The sequence below is a fragment of the Lactuca serriola genome, chromosome 1, assembly GCF_051521515.1.
Source record: "Lactuca serriola cultivar US96UC23 chromosome 1, Lser_US96UC23_V15, whole genome shotgun sequence".
NCBI lineage: Eukaryota > Viridiplantae > Streptophyta > Magnoliopsida > Asterales > Asteraceae > Lactuca > Lactuca serriola.
The window spans coordinates 202,961,091-202,970,698 of NC_136408.1; the positions used below are offsets into that span (position 1 = coordinate 202,961,091).

The 9,608-nt window shown below is 48.1% G+C and overlaps 27 non-coding genes across 27 annotated transcripts; all 27 read right to left on the reverse strand.

Annotated features, from left to right (window-relative positions):
• Positions 1–171: 171 nt before the first annotated feature.
• On the reverse strand, positions 172–290 carry LOC145084782 (5S ribosomal RNA). Its single transcript, XR_013699212.1, has one exon. It is a non-coding gene; the product is annotated as a 5S ribosomal RNA (ribosomal RNA).
• A 231-nt stretch (positions 291–521) lies between these two features.
• Positions 522–640, reverse strand: LOC145082832 (5S ribosomal RNA). The gene has a single exon (XR_013697335.1). It is a non-coding gene; the product is annotated as a 5S ribosomal RNA (ribosomal RNA).
• A 232-nt stretch (positions 641–872) lies between these two features.
• On the reverse strand, positions 873–991 carry LOC145077071 (5S ribosomal RNA). The gene has a single exon (XR_013692937.1). It is a non-coding gene; the product is annotated as a 5S ribosomal RNA (ribosomal RNA).
• A 231-nt stretch (positions 992–1,222) lies between these two features.
• Positions 1,223–1,341, reverse strand: LOC145084613 (5S ribosomal RNA). Its single transcript, XR_013699052.1, has one exon. It is a non-coding gene; the product is annotated as a 5S ribosomal RNA (ribosomal RNA).
• A 231-nt stretch (positions 1,342–1,572) lies between these two features.
• LOC145082833 (5S ribosomal RNA) lies at positions 1,573–1,691 on the reverse strand. Its single transcript, XR_013697336.1, has one exon. It is a non-coding gene; the product is annotated as a 5S ribosomal RNA (ribosomal RNA).
• A 231-nt stretch (positions 1,692–1,922) lies between these two features.
• LOC145077141 (5S ribosomal RNA) lies at positions 1,923–2,041 on the reverse strand. The gene has a single exon (XR_013692973.1). It is a non-coding gene; the product is annotated as a 5S ribosomal RNA (ribosomal RNA).
• A 233-nt stretch (positions 2,042–2,274) lies between these two features.
• On the reverse strand, positions 2,275–2,393 carry LOC145077212 (5S ribosomal RNA). The gene has a single exon (XR_013693018.1). It is a non-coding gene; the product is annotated as a 5S ribosomal RNA (ribosomal RNA).
• Positions 2,394–2,624: 231 nt separating this feature from the next.
• LOC145077309 (5S ribosomal RNA) lies at positions 2,625–2,743 on the reverse strand. Its single transcript, XR_013693095.1, has one exon. It is a non-coding gene; the product is annotated as a 5S ribosomal RNA (ribosomal RNA).
• Positions 2,744–2,974: 231 nt separating this feature from the next.
• On the reverse strand, positions 2,975–3,093 carry LOC145077431 (5S ribosomal RNA). The gene has a single exon (XR_013693180.1). It is a non-coding gene; the product is annotated as a 5S ribosomal RNA (ribosomal RNA).
• A 231-nt stretch (positions 3,094–3,324) lies between these two features.
• Positions 3,325–3,443, reverse strand: LOC145077553 (5S ribosomal RNA). The gene has a single exon (XR_013693299.1). It is a non-coding gene; the product is annotated as a 5S ribosomal RNA (ribosomal RNA).
• A 233-nt stretch (positions 3,444–3,676) lies between these two features.
• Positions 3,677–3,795, reverse strand: LOC145077674 (5S ribosomal RNA). Its single transcript, XR_013693350.1, has one exon. It is a non-coding gene; the product is annotated as a 5S ribosomal RNA (ribosomal RNA).
• A 231-nt stretch (positions 3,796–4,026) lies between these two features.
• On the reverse strand, positions 4,027–4,145 carry LOC145077779 (5S ribosomal RNA). The gene has a single exon (XR_013693394.1). It is a non-coding gene; the product is annotated as a 5S ribosomal RNA (ribosomal RNA).
• A 231-nt stretch (positions 4,146–4,376) lies between these two features.
• LOC145077891 (5S ribosomal RNA) lies at positions 4,377–4,495 on the reverse strand. Its single transcript, XR_013693499.1, has one exon. It is a non-coding gene; the product is annotated as a 5S ribosomal RNA (ribosomal RNA).
• Positions 4,496–4,726: 231 nt separating this feature from the next.
• On the reverse strand, positions 4,727–4,845 carry LOC145078013 (5S ribosomal RNA). Its single transcript, XR_013693617.1, has one exon. It is a non-coding gene; the product is annotated as a 5S ribosomal RNA (ribosomal RNA).
• A 233-nt stretch (positions 4,846–5,078) lies between these two features.
• LOC145078135 (5S ribosomal RNA) lies at positions 5,079–5,197 on the reverse strand. Its single transcript, XR_013693731.1, has one exon. It is a non-coding gene; the product is annotated as a 5S ribosomal RNA (ribosomal RNA).
• Positions 5,198–5,428: 231 nt separating this feature from the next.
• LOC145084507 (5S ribosomal RNA) lies at positions 5,429–5,547 on the reverse strand. The gene has a single exon (XR_013698950.1). It is a non-coding gene; the product is annotated as a 5S ribosomal RNA (ribosomal RNA).
• A 231-nt stretch (positions 5,548–5,778) lies between these two features.
• Positions 5,779–5,897, reverse strand: LOC145083414 (5S ribosomal RNA). The gene has a single exon (XR_013697892.1). It is a non-coding gene; the product is annotated as a 5S ribosomal RNA (ribosomal RNA).
• A 233-nt stretch (positions 5,898–6,130) lies between these two features.
• On the reverse strand, positions 6,131–6,249 carry LOC145078256 (5S ribosomal RNA). Its single transcript, XR_013693843.1, has one exon. It is a non-coding gene; the product is annotated as a 5S ribosomal RNA (ribosomal RNA).
• Positions 6,250–6,480: 231 nt separating this feature from the next.
• On the reverse strand, positions 6,481–6,599 carry LOC145084508 (5S ribosomal RNA). The gene has a single exon (XR_013698951.1). It is a non-coding gene; the product is annotated as a 5S ribosomal RNA (ribosomal RNA).
• A 231-nt stretch (positions 6,600–6,830) lies between these two features.
• On the reverse strand, positions 6,831–6,949 carry LOC145083772 (5S ribosomal RNA). Its single transcript, XR_013698233.1, has one exon. It is a non-coding gene; the product is annotated as a 5S ribosomal RNA (ribosomal RNA).
• Positions 6,950–7,181: 232 nt separating this feature from the next.
• LOC145078373 (5S ribosomal RNA) lies at positions 7,182–7,300 on the reverse strand. The gene has a single exon (XR_013693947.1). It is a non-coding gene; the product is annotated as a 5S ribosomal RNA (ribosomal RNA).
• Positions 7,301–7,533: 233 nt separating this feature from the next.
• On the reverse strand, positions 7,534–7,652 carry LOC145078505 (5S ribosomal RNA). Its single transcript, XR_013694063.1, has one exon. It is a non-coding gene; the product is annotated as a 5S ribosomal RNA (ribosomal RNA).
• Positions 7,653–7,883: 231 nt separating this feature from the next.
• LOC145078580 (5S ribosomal RNA) lies at positions 7,884–8,002 on the reverse strand. The gene has a single exon (XR_013694120.1). It is a non-coding gene; the product is annotated as a 5S ribosomal RNA (ribosomal RNA).
• Positions 8,003–8,233: 231 nt separating this feature from the next.
• LOC145078591 (5S ribosomal RNA) lies at positions 8,234–8,352 on the reverse strand. The gene has a single exon (XR_013694131.1). It is a non-coding gene; the product is annotated as a 5S ribosomal RNA (ribosomal RNA).
• A 231-nt stretch (positions 8,353–8,583) lies between these two features.
• LOC145078603 (5S ribosomal RNA) lies at positions 8,584–8,702 on the reverse strand. Its single transcript, XR_013694143.1, has one exon. It is a non-coding gene; the product is annotated as a 5S ribosomal RNA (ribosomal RNA).
• A 233-nt stretch (positions 8,703–8,935) lies between these two features.
• On the reverse strand, positions 8,936–9,054 carry LOC145084855 (5S ribosomal RNA). The gene has a single exon (XR_013699282.1). It is a non-coding gene; the product is annotated as a 5S ribosomal RNA (ribosomal RNA).
• Positions 9,055–9,285: 231 nt separating this feature from the next.
• Positions 9,286–9,404, reverse strand: LOC145078614 (5S ribosomal RNA). Its single transcript, XR_013694154.1, has one exon. It is a non-coding gene; the product is annotated as a 5S ribosomal RNA (ribosomal RNA).
• Between the last annotated feature and the right edge of the window lie 204 nt (positions 9,405–9,608).

The window sequence follows — 9,608 nt, forward strand, 5'->3', positions numbered from 1 at the left end:
GGTACGCGGGGCGTGGGACCCACGTGACCGATCGGCTCTGTTCCAAAAATACGAAAAGCATCAACCATGAACCGGAGGGCACCCGAGCATAGAAATAGCAAGAAAGAAAGGAAAAAAAGCAAAAAAACCGCACGTAAAATCTAAAAAAATGCAAACGGACAACGAAAAAGGGGGGTGCAACACGAGGACTTCCCAGGGGGTCACCCATCCTAGTACTACTCTCGCCCAAGCACGCTTAACTGCGGAGTTCTGATGGGATCCGGTGCATTAGTGATGGTATGATCGCACCCGAAATACTATCCATGTTTATTGTTTTTATGTGTTACAAGACGCAGAACCTCCTTTGTTTTGGTACGCGGGGCGTGGGACCCACGTGACCGATCGGCTCCGTTCCAAAAATACGAAAAGCATCAACCATGAACCGGAGGGCACCCGAGCATAGAAATAGCAAGAAAGAAAGGAAAAAAAGCAAAAAAACCGCACGTAAAATCTAAAAAAACGCAAACGGACAACGAAAAAGGGGGGTGCAACACGAGGACTTCCCAGGGGGTCACCCATCCTAGTACTACTCTCGCCCAAGCACGCTTAACTGCGGAGTTCTGATGGGATCCGGTGCATTAGTGCCGGTATGATCGCACCCGAAATACTATCCATGTTTATTGTTTTTATGTGTTACAAGACGCAGAACCTCCTTTGTTTTGGTACGCGGGGCGTGGGACCCACGTGACCGATCGGCTCCGTTCCAAAAATACGAAAAGCATCAACCATGAACCGGAGGGCACCCGAGCATAGAAATAGCAAGAAAGAAAGGAAAAAAAGCAAAAAAACCGCACGTAAAATCTAAAAAAACGCAAACGGACAACGAAAAAGGGGGGGTGCAACACGAGGACTTCCCAGGGGGTCACCCATCCTAGTACTACTCTCGCCCAAGCACGCTTAACTGCGGAGTTCTGATGGGATCCGGTGCATTAGTGCTGGTATGATCGCACCCGAAATACTATCCATGTTTATTGTTTTTATGTGTTACAAGACGCAGAACCTCCTTTGTTTTGGTACGCGGGGCGTGGGACCCACGTGACCGATCGGCTCTGTTCCAAAAATACGAAAAGCATCAACCATGAACCGGAGGGCACCCGAGCATAGAAATAGCAAGAAAGAAAGGAAAAAAAGCAAAAAAACCGCACGTAAAATCTAAAAAAATGCAAACGGACAACGAAAAAGGGGGGTGCAACACGAGAACTTCCCAGGGGGTCACCCATCCTAGTACTACTCTCGCCCAAGCACGCTTAACTGCGGAGTTCTGATGGGATCCGGTGCATTAGTGATGGTATGATCGCACCCGAAATACTATCCATGTTTATTGTTTTTATGTGTTACAAGACGCAGAACCTCCTTTGTTTTGGTACGCGGGGCGTGGGACCCACGTGACCGATCGGCTCCGTTCCAAAAATACGAAAAGCATCAACCATGAACCGGAGGGCACCCGAGCATAGAAATAGCAAGAAAGAAAGGAAAAAAAGCAAAAAAACCGCACGTAAAATCTAAAAAAACGCAAACGGACAACGAAAAAGGGGGGTGCAACACGAGGACTTCCCAGGGGGTCACCCATCCTAGTACTACTCTCGCCCAAGCACGCTTAACTGCGGAGTTCTGATGGGATCCGGTGCATTAGTGCCGGTATGATCGCACCCGAAATACTATCCATGTTTATTGTTTTTATGTGTTACAAGACGCAGAACCTCCTTTGTTTTGGTACGCGGGGCGTGGGACCCACGTGACCGATCGGCTCCGTTCCAAAAATACGAAAAGCATCAACCATGAACCGGAGGGCACCCGAGCATAGAAATAGCAAGAAAGAAAGGAAAAAAAGCAAAAAAACCGCACGTAAAATCTAAAAAAACGCAAACGGACAACGAAAAAGGGGGGTGCAACACGAGGACTTCCCAGGGGGTCACCCATCCTAGTACTACTCTCGCCCAAGCACGCTTAACTGCGGAGTTCTGATGGGATCCGGTGCATTAGTGCTGGTATGATCGCACCCGAAATACTATCCATGTTTATTGTTTTTATGTGTTACAAGACGCAGAACCTCCTTTGTTTTGGTACGCGGGGCGTGGGACCCACGTGACCGATCGGCTCCGTTCCAAAAATACGAAAAGCATCAACCATGAACCGGAGGGCACCCGAGCAAAGAAATAGCAAGAAAGAAAGGAAAAAAAAAGCAAAAAAACCGCACGTAAAATCTAAAAAAACGCAAACGGACAACGAAAAAGGGGGGTGCAACACGAGGACTTCCCAGGGGGTCACCCATCCTAGTACTACTCTCGCCCAAGCACGCTTAACTGCGGAGTTCTGATGGGATCCGGTGCATTAGTGCTGGTATGATCGCACCCGAAATACTATCCATGTTTATTGTTTTTATGTGTTACAAGACGCAGAACCTCCTTTGTTTTGGTACGCGGGGCGTGGGACCCACGTGACCGATCGGCTCCGTTCCAAAAATACGAAAAGCATCAACCATGAACCGGAGGGCACCCGAGCATAGAAATAGCAAGAAAGAAAGGAAAAAAAGCAAAAAAACCGCACGTAAAATCTAAAAAAACGCAAACGGACAACGAAAAAGGGGGGTGCAACACGAGGACTTCCCAGGGGGTCACCCATCCTAGTACTACTCTCGCCCAAGCACGCTTAACTGCGGAGTTCTGATGGGATCCGGTGCATTAGTGCTGGTATGATCGCACCCGAAATACTATCCATGTTTATTGTTTTTATGTGTTACAAGACGCAGAACCTCCTTTGTTTTGGTACGCGGGGCGTGGGACCCACGTGACCGATCGGCTTCGTTCCAAAAATACGAAAAGCATCAACCATGAACCGGAGGGCACCCGAGCATAGAAATAGCAAGAAAGAAAGGAAAAAAAGCAAAAAAACCGCACGTAAAATCTAAAAAAACGCAAACGGACAACGAAAAAGGGGGGTGCAACACGAGGACTTCCCAGGGGGTCACCCATCCTAGTACTACTCTCGCCCAAGCACGCTTAACTGCGGAGTTCTGATGGGATCCGGTGCATTAGTGCTGGTATGATCGCACCCGAAATACTATCCATGTTTATTGTTTTTATGTGTTACAAGACGCAGAACCTCCTTTGTTTTGGTACGCGGGGCGTGGGACCCACGTGACCGATCGGCTCCGTTCCAAAAATACGAAAAGCATCAACCATGAACCGGAGGGCACCCGAGCATAGAAATAGCAAGAAAGAAAGGAAAAAAAGCAAAAAAACCGCACGTAAAATCTAAAAAAACGCAAACGGACAACGAAAAAGGGGGGTGCAACACGAGGACTTCCCAGGGGGTCACCCATCCTAGTACTACTCTCGCCCAAGCACGCTTAACTGCGGAGTTCTGATGGGATCCGGTGCATTAGTGCTGGTATGATCGCACCCGAAATACTATCCATGTTTATTGTTTTTATGTGTTACAAGACGCAGAACCTCCTTTGTTTTGGTACGCGGGGCGTGGGACCCACGTGACCGATCGGCTCCGTTCCAAAAATACGAAAAGCATCAACCATGAACCGGAGGGCACCCGAGCAAAGAAATAGCAAGAAAGAAAGGAAAAAAAAAGCAAAAAAACCGCACGTAAAATCTAAAAAAACGCAAACGGACAACGAAAAAGGGGGGTGCAACACGAGGACTTCCCAGGGGGTCACCCATCCTAGTACTACTCTCGCCCAAGCACGCTTAACTGCGGAGTTCTGATGGGATCCGGTGCATTAGTGCTGGTATGATCGCACCCGAAATACTATCCATGTTTATTGTTTTTATGTGTTACAAGACGCAGAACCTCCTTTGTTTTGGTACGCGGGGCGTGGGACCCACGTGACCGATCGGCTCCGTTCCAAAAATACGAAAAGCATCAACCATGAACCGGAGGGCACCCGAGCATAGAAATAGCAAGAAAGAAAGGAAAAAAAGCAAAAAAACCGCACGTAAAATCTAAAAAAACGCAAACGGACAACGAAAAAGGGGGGTGCAACACGAGGACTTCCCAGGGGGTCACCCATCCTAGTACTACTCTCGCCCAAGCACGCTTAACTGCGGAGTTCTGATGGGATCCGGTGCATTAGTGCTGGTATGATCGCACCCGAAATACTATCCATGTTTATTGTTTTTATGTGTTACAAGACGTAGAACCTCCTTTGTTTTGGTACGCGGGGCGTGGGACCCACGTGACCGATCGGCTCCGTTCCAAAAATACGAAAAGCATCAACCATGAACCGGAGGGCACCCGAGCATAGAAATAGCAAGAAAGAAAGGAAAAAAAGCAAAAAAACCGCACGTAAAATCTAAAAAAACGCAAACGGACAACGAAAAAGGGGGGTGCAACACGAGGACTTCCCAGGGGGTCACCCATCCTAGTACTACTCTCGCCCAAGCACGCTTAACTGCGGAGTTCTGATGGGATCCGGTGCATTAGTGCTGGTATGATCGCACCCGAAATACTATCCATGTTTATTGTTTTTATGTGTTACAAGACGCAGAACCTCCTTTGTTTTGGTACGCGGGGCGTGGGACCCACGTGACCGATCGGCTCCGTTCCAAAAATACGAAAAGCATCAACCATGAACCGGAGGGCACCCGAGCATAGAAATAGCAAGAAAGAAAGGAAAAAAAGCAAAAAAACCGCACGTAAAATCTAAAAAAACGCAAACGGACAACGAAAAAGGGGGGTGCAACACGAGGACTTCCCAGGGGGTCACCCATCCTAGTACTACTCTCGCCCAAGCACGCTTAACTGCGGAGTTCTGATGGGATCCGGTGCATTAGTGCTGGTATGATCGCACCCGAAATACTATCCATGTTTATTGTTTTTATGTGTTACAAGACGCAGAACCTCCTTTGTTTTGGTACGCGGGGCGTGGGACCCACGTGACCGATCGGCTCCGTTCCAAAAATACGAAAAGCATCAACCATGAACCGGAGGGCACCCGAGCAAAGAAATAGCAAGAAAGAAAGGAAAAAAAAAGCAAAAAAACCGCACGTAAAATCTAAAAAAACGCAAACGGACAACGAAAAAGGGGGGTGCAACACGAGGACTTCCCAGGGGGTCACCCATCCTAGTACTACTCTCGCCCAAGCACGCTTAACTGCGGAGTTCTGATGGGATCCGGTGCATTAGTGCTGGTATGATCGCACCCGAAATACTATCCATGTTTATTGTTTTTATGTGTTACAAGACGCAGAACCTCCTTTGTTTTGGTACGCGGGGCGTGGGACCCACGTGACCGATCGGCTCCGTTCCAAAAATACGAAAAGCATCAACCATGAACCGGAGGGCACCCGAGCATAGAAATAGCAAGAAAGAAAGGAAAAAAAGCAAAAAAACCGCACGTAAAATCTAAAAAAACGCAAACGGACAACGAAAAAGGGGGGTGCAACACGAGGACTTCCCAGGGGGTCACCCATCCTAGTACTACTCTCGCCCAAGCACGCTTAACTGCGGAGTTCTGATGGGATCCGGTTCATTAGTGCTGGTATGATCGCACCCGAAATACTATCCATGTTTATTGTTTTTATGTGTTACAAGACGCAGAACCTCCTTTGTTTTGGTACGCGGGGCGTGGGACCCACGTGACCGATCGGCTCCGTTCCAAAAATACGAAAAGCATCAACCATGAACCGGAGGGCACCCGAGCATAGAAATAGCAAGAAAGAAAGGAAAAAAAGCAAAAAAACCGCACGTAAAATCTAAAAAAACGCAAACGGACAACGAAAAAGGGGGGTGCAACACGAGGACTTCCCAGGGGGTCACCCATCCTAGTACTACTCTCGCCCAAGCACGCTTAACTGCGGAGTTCTGATGGGATCCGGTGCATTAGTGCTGGTATGATCGCACCAGAAATACTATCCATGTTTATTGTTTTTATGTGTTACAAGACGCAGAACCTCCTTTGTTTTGGTACGCGGGGCGTGGGACCCACGTGACCGATCGGCTCCGTTCCAAAAATACGAAAAGCATCAACCATGAACCGGAGGGCACCCGAGCAAAGAAATAGCAAGAAAGAAAGGAAAAAAAAAGCAAAAAAACCGCACGTAAAATCTAAAAAAACGCAAACGGACAACGAAAAAGGGGGGTGCAACACGAGGACTTCCCAGGGGGTCACCCATCCTAGTACTACTCTCGCCCAAGCACGCTTAACTGCGGAGTTCTGATGGGATCCGGTGCATTAGTGCTGGTATGATCGCACCCGAAATACTATCCATGTTTATTGTTTTTATGTGTTACAAGACGCAGAACCTCCTTTGTTTTGGTACGCGGGGCGTGGGACCCACGTGACCGATCGGCTCCGTTCCAAAAATACGAAAAGCATCAACCATGAACCGGAGGGCACCCGAGCATAGAAATAGCAAGAAAGAAAGGAAAAAAAGCAAAAAAACCGCACGTAAAATCTAAAAAAACGCAAACGGACAACGAAAAAGGGGGGTGCAACACGAGGACTTCCCAGGGGGTCACCCATCCTAGTACTACTCTCGCCCAAGCACGCTTAACTGCGGAGTTCTGATGGGATCCGGTTCATTAGTGCTGGTATGATCGCACCCGAAATACTATCCATGTTTATTGTTTTTATGTGTTACAAGACGCAGAACCTCCTTTGTTTTGGTACGCGGGGCGTGGGACCCACGTGACCGATCGGCTCCGTTCCAAAAATACGAAAAGCATCAACCATGAACCGGAGGGCACCCGAGCATAGAAATAGCAAGAAAGAAAGGAAAAAAAGCAAAAAAACCGCACGTAAAATCTAAAAAAACGCAAACGGACAACGAAAAAGGGGGGTGCAACACGAGGACTTCCCAGGGGGTCACCCATCCTAGTACTACTCTCGCCCAAGCACGCTTAACTGCGGAGTTCTGATGGGATCTGGTGCATTAGTGCTGGTATGATCGCACCCGAAATACTATCCATGTTTATTGTTTTTATGTGTTACAAGACGCAGAACCTCCTTTGTTTTGGTACGCGGGGCGTGGGACCCACGTGACCGATCGGCTCCGTTCCAAAAATACGAAAAGCATCAACCATGAACCGGAGGGCACCCGAGCAAAGAAATAGCAAGAAAGAAAGGAAAAAAAAGCAAAAAAACCGCACGTAAAATCTAAAAAAACGCAAACGGACAACGAAAAAGGGGGGTGCAACACGAGGACTTCCCAGGGGGTCACCCATCCTAGTACTACTCTCGCCCAAGCACGCTTAACTGCGGAGTTCTGATGGGATCCGGTGCATTAGTGCTGGTATGATCGCACCCGAAATACTATCCATGTTTATTGTTTTTATGTGTTACAAGACGCAGAACCTCCTTTGTTTTGGTACGCGGGGCGTGGGACCCACGTGACCGATCGGCTCCGTTCCAAAAATACGAAAAGCATCAACCATGAACCGGAGGGCACCCGAGCAAAGAAATAGCAAGAAAGAAAGGAAAAAAAAAGCAAAAAAACCGCACGTAAAATCTAAAAAAACGCAAACGGACAACGAAAAAGGGGGGTGCAACACGAGGACTTCCCAGGGGGTCACCCATCCTAGTACTACTCTCGCCCAAGCACGCTTAACTGCGGAGTTCTGATGGGATCCGGTGCATTAGTGCTGGTATGATCGCACCCGAAATACTATCCATGTTTATTGTTTTTATGTGTTACAAGACGCAGAACCTCCTTTGTTTTGGTACGCGGGGCGTGGGACCCACGTGACCGATCGGCTCCGTTCCAAAAATACGAAAAGCATCAACCATGAACCGGAGGGCACCCGAGCATAGAAATAGCAAGAAAGAAAGGAAAAAAAGCAAAAAAACCGCACGTAAAATCTAAAAAAACGCAAACGGACAACGAAAAAGGGGGGTGCAACACGAGGACTTCCCAGGGGGTCACCCATCCTAGTACTACTCTCGCCCAAGCACGCTTAACTGCGGAGTTCTGATGGGATCCGGTGCATTAGTGCTGGTATGATCGCACCCGAAATACTATCCATGTTTATTGTTTTTATGTGTTACAAGACGCAGAACCTCCTTTGTTTTGGTACGCGGGGCGTGGGACCCACGTGACCGATCGGCTTCGTTCCAAAAATACGAAAAGCATCAACCATGAACCGGAGGGCACCCGAGCATAGAAATAGCAAGAAAGAAAGGAAAAAAAGCAAAAAAACCGCACGTAAAATCTAAAAAAACGCAAACGGACAACGAAAAAGGGGGGTGCAACACGAGGACTTCCCAGGGGGTCACCCATCCTAGTACTACTCTCGCCCAAGCACGCTTAACTGCGGAGTTCTGATGGGATCCGGTGCATTAGTGCTGGTATGATCGCACCCGAAATACTATCCATGTTTATTGTTTTTATGTGTTACAAGACGCAGAACCTCCTTTGTTTTGGTACGCGGGGCGTGGGACCCACGTGACCGATCGGCTCCGTTCCAAAAATACGAAAAGCATCAACCATGAACCGGAGGGCACCCGAGCATAGAAATAGCAAGAAAGAAAGGAAAAAAAGCAAAAAAACCGCACGTAAAATCTAAAAAAACGCAAACGGACAACGAAAAAGGGGGGTGCAACACGAGGACTTCCCAGGGGGTCACCCATCCTAGTACTACTCTCGCCCAAGCACGCTTAACTGCGGAGTTCTGATGGGATCCGGTGCATTAGTGCTGGTATGATCGCACCCGAAATACTATCCATGTTTATTGTTTTTATGTGTTACAAGACGCAGAACCTCCTTTGTTTTGGTACGCGGGGCGTGGGACCCACGTGACCGATCGGCTCCGTTCCAAAAATACGAAAAGCATCAACCATGAACCGGAGGGCACCCGAGCAAAGAAATAGCAAGAAAGAAAGGAAAAAAAAAGCAAAAAAACCGCACGTAAAATCTAAAAAAACGCAAACGGACAACGAAAAAGGGGGGTGCAACAAGAGGACTTCCCAGGGGGTCACCCATCCTAGTACTACTCTCGCCCAAGCACGCTTAACTGCGGAGTTCTGATGGGATCCGGTGCATTAGTGCTGGTATGATCGCACCCGAAATACTATCCATGTTTATTGTTTTTATGTGTTACAAGACGCAGAACCTCCTTTGTTTTGGTACGCGGGGCGTGGGACCCACGTGACCGATCGGCTCCGTTCCAAAAATACGAAAAGCATCAACCATGAACCGGAGGGCACCCGAGCATAGAAATAGCAAGAAAGAAAGGAAAAAAAGCAAAAAAACCGCACGTAAAATCTAAAAAAACGCAAACGGACAACGAAAAAGGGGGGTGCAACACGAGGACTTCCCAGGGGGTCACCCATCCTAGTACTACTCTCGCCCAAGCACGCTTAACTGCGGAGTTCTGATGGGATCCGGTGCATTAGTGCTGGTATGATCGCACCCGAAATACTATCCATGTTTATTGTTTTTATGTGTTACAAGACGCAGAACCTCCTTTGTTTTGGTACGCGGGGCGTGGGACCCACGTGACCGATCGGCTCCGTTCCAAAAATACGAAAAGCATCAACCATGAACCGGAGGGCACCCGAGCATAGAAATAGCAAGAAAGAAAGGAAAAAAAGCAAAAAAACCGCACGTAAAATCTAA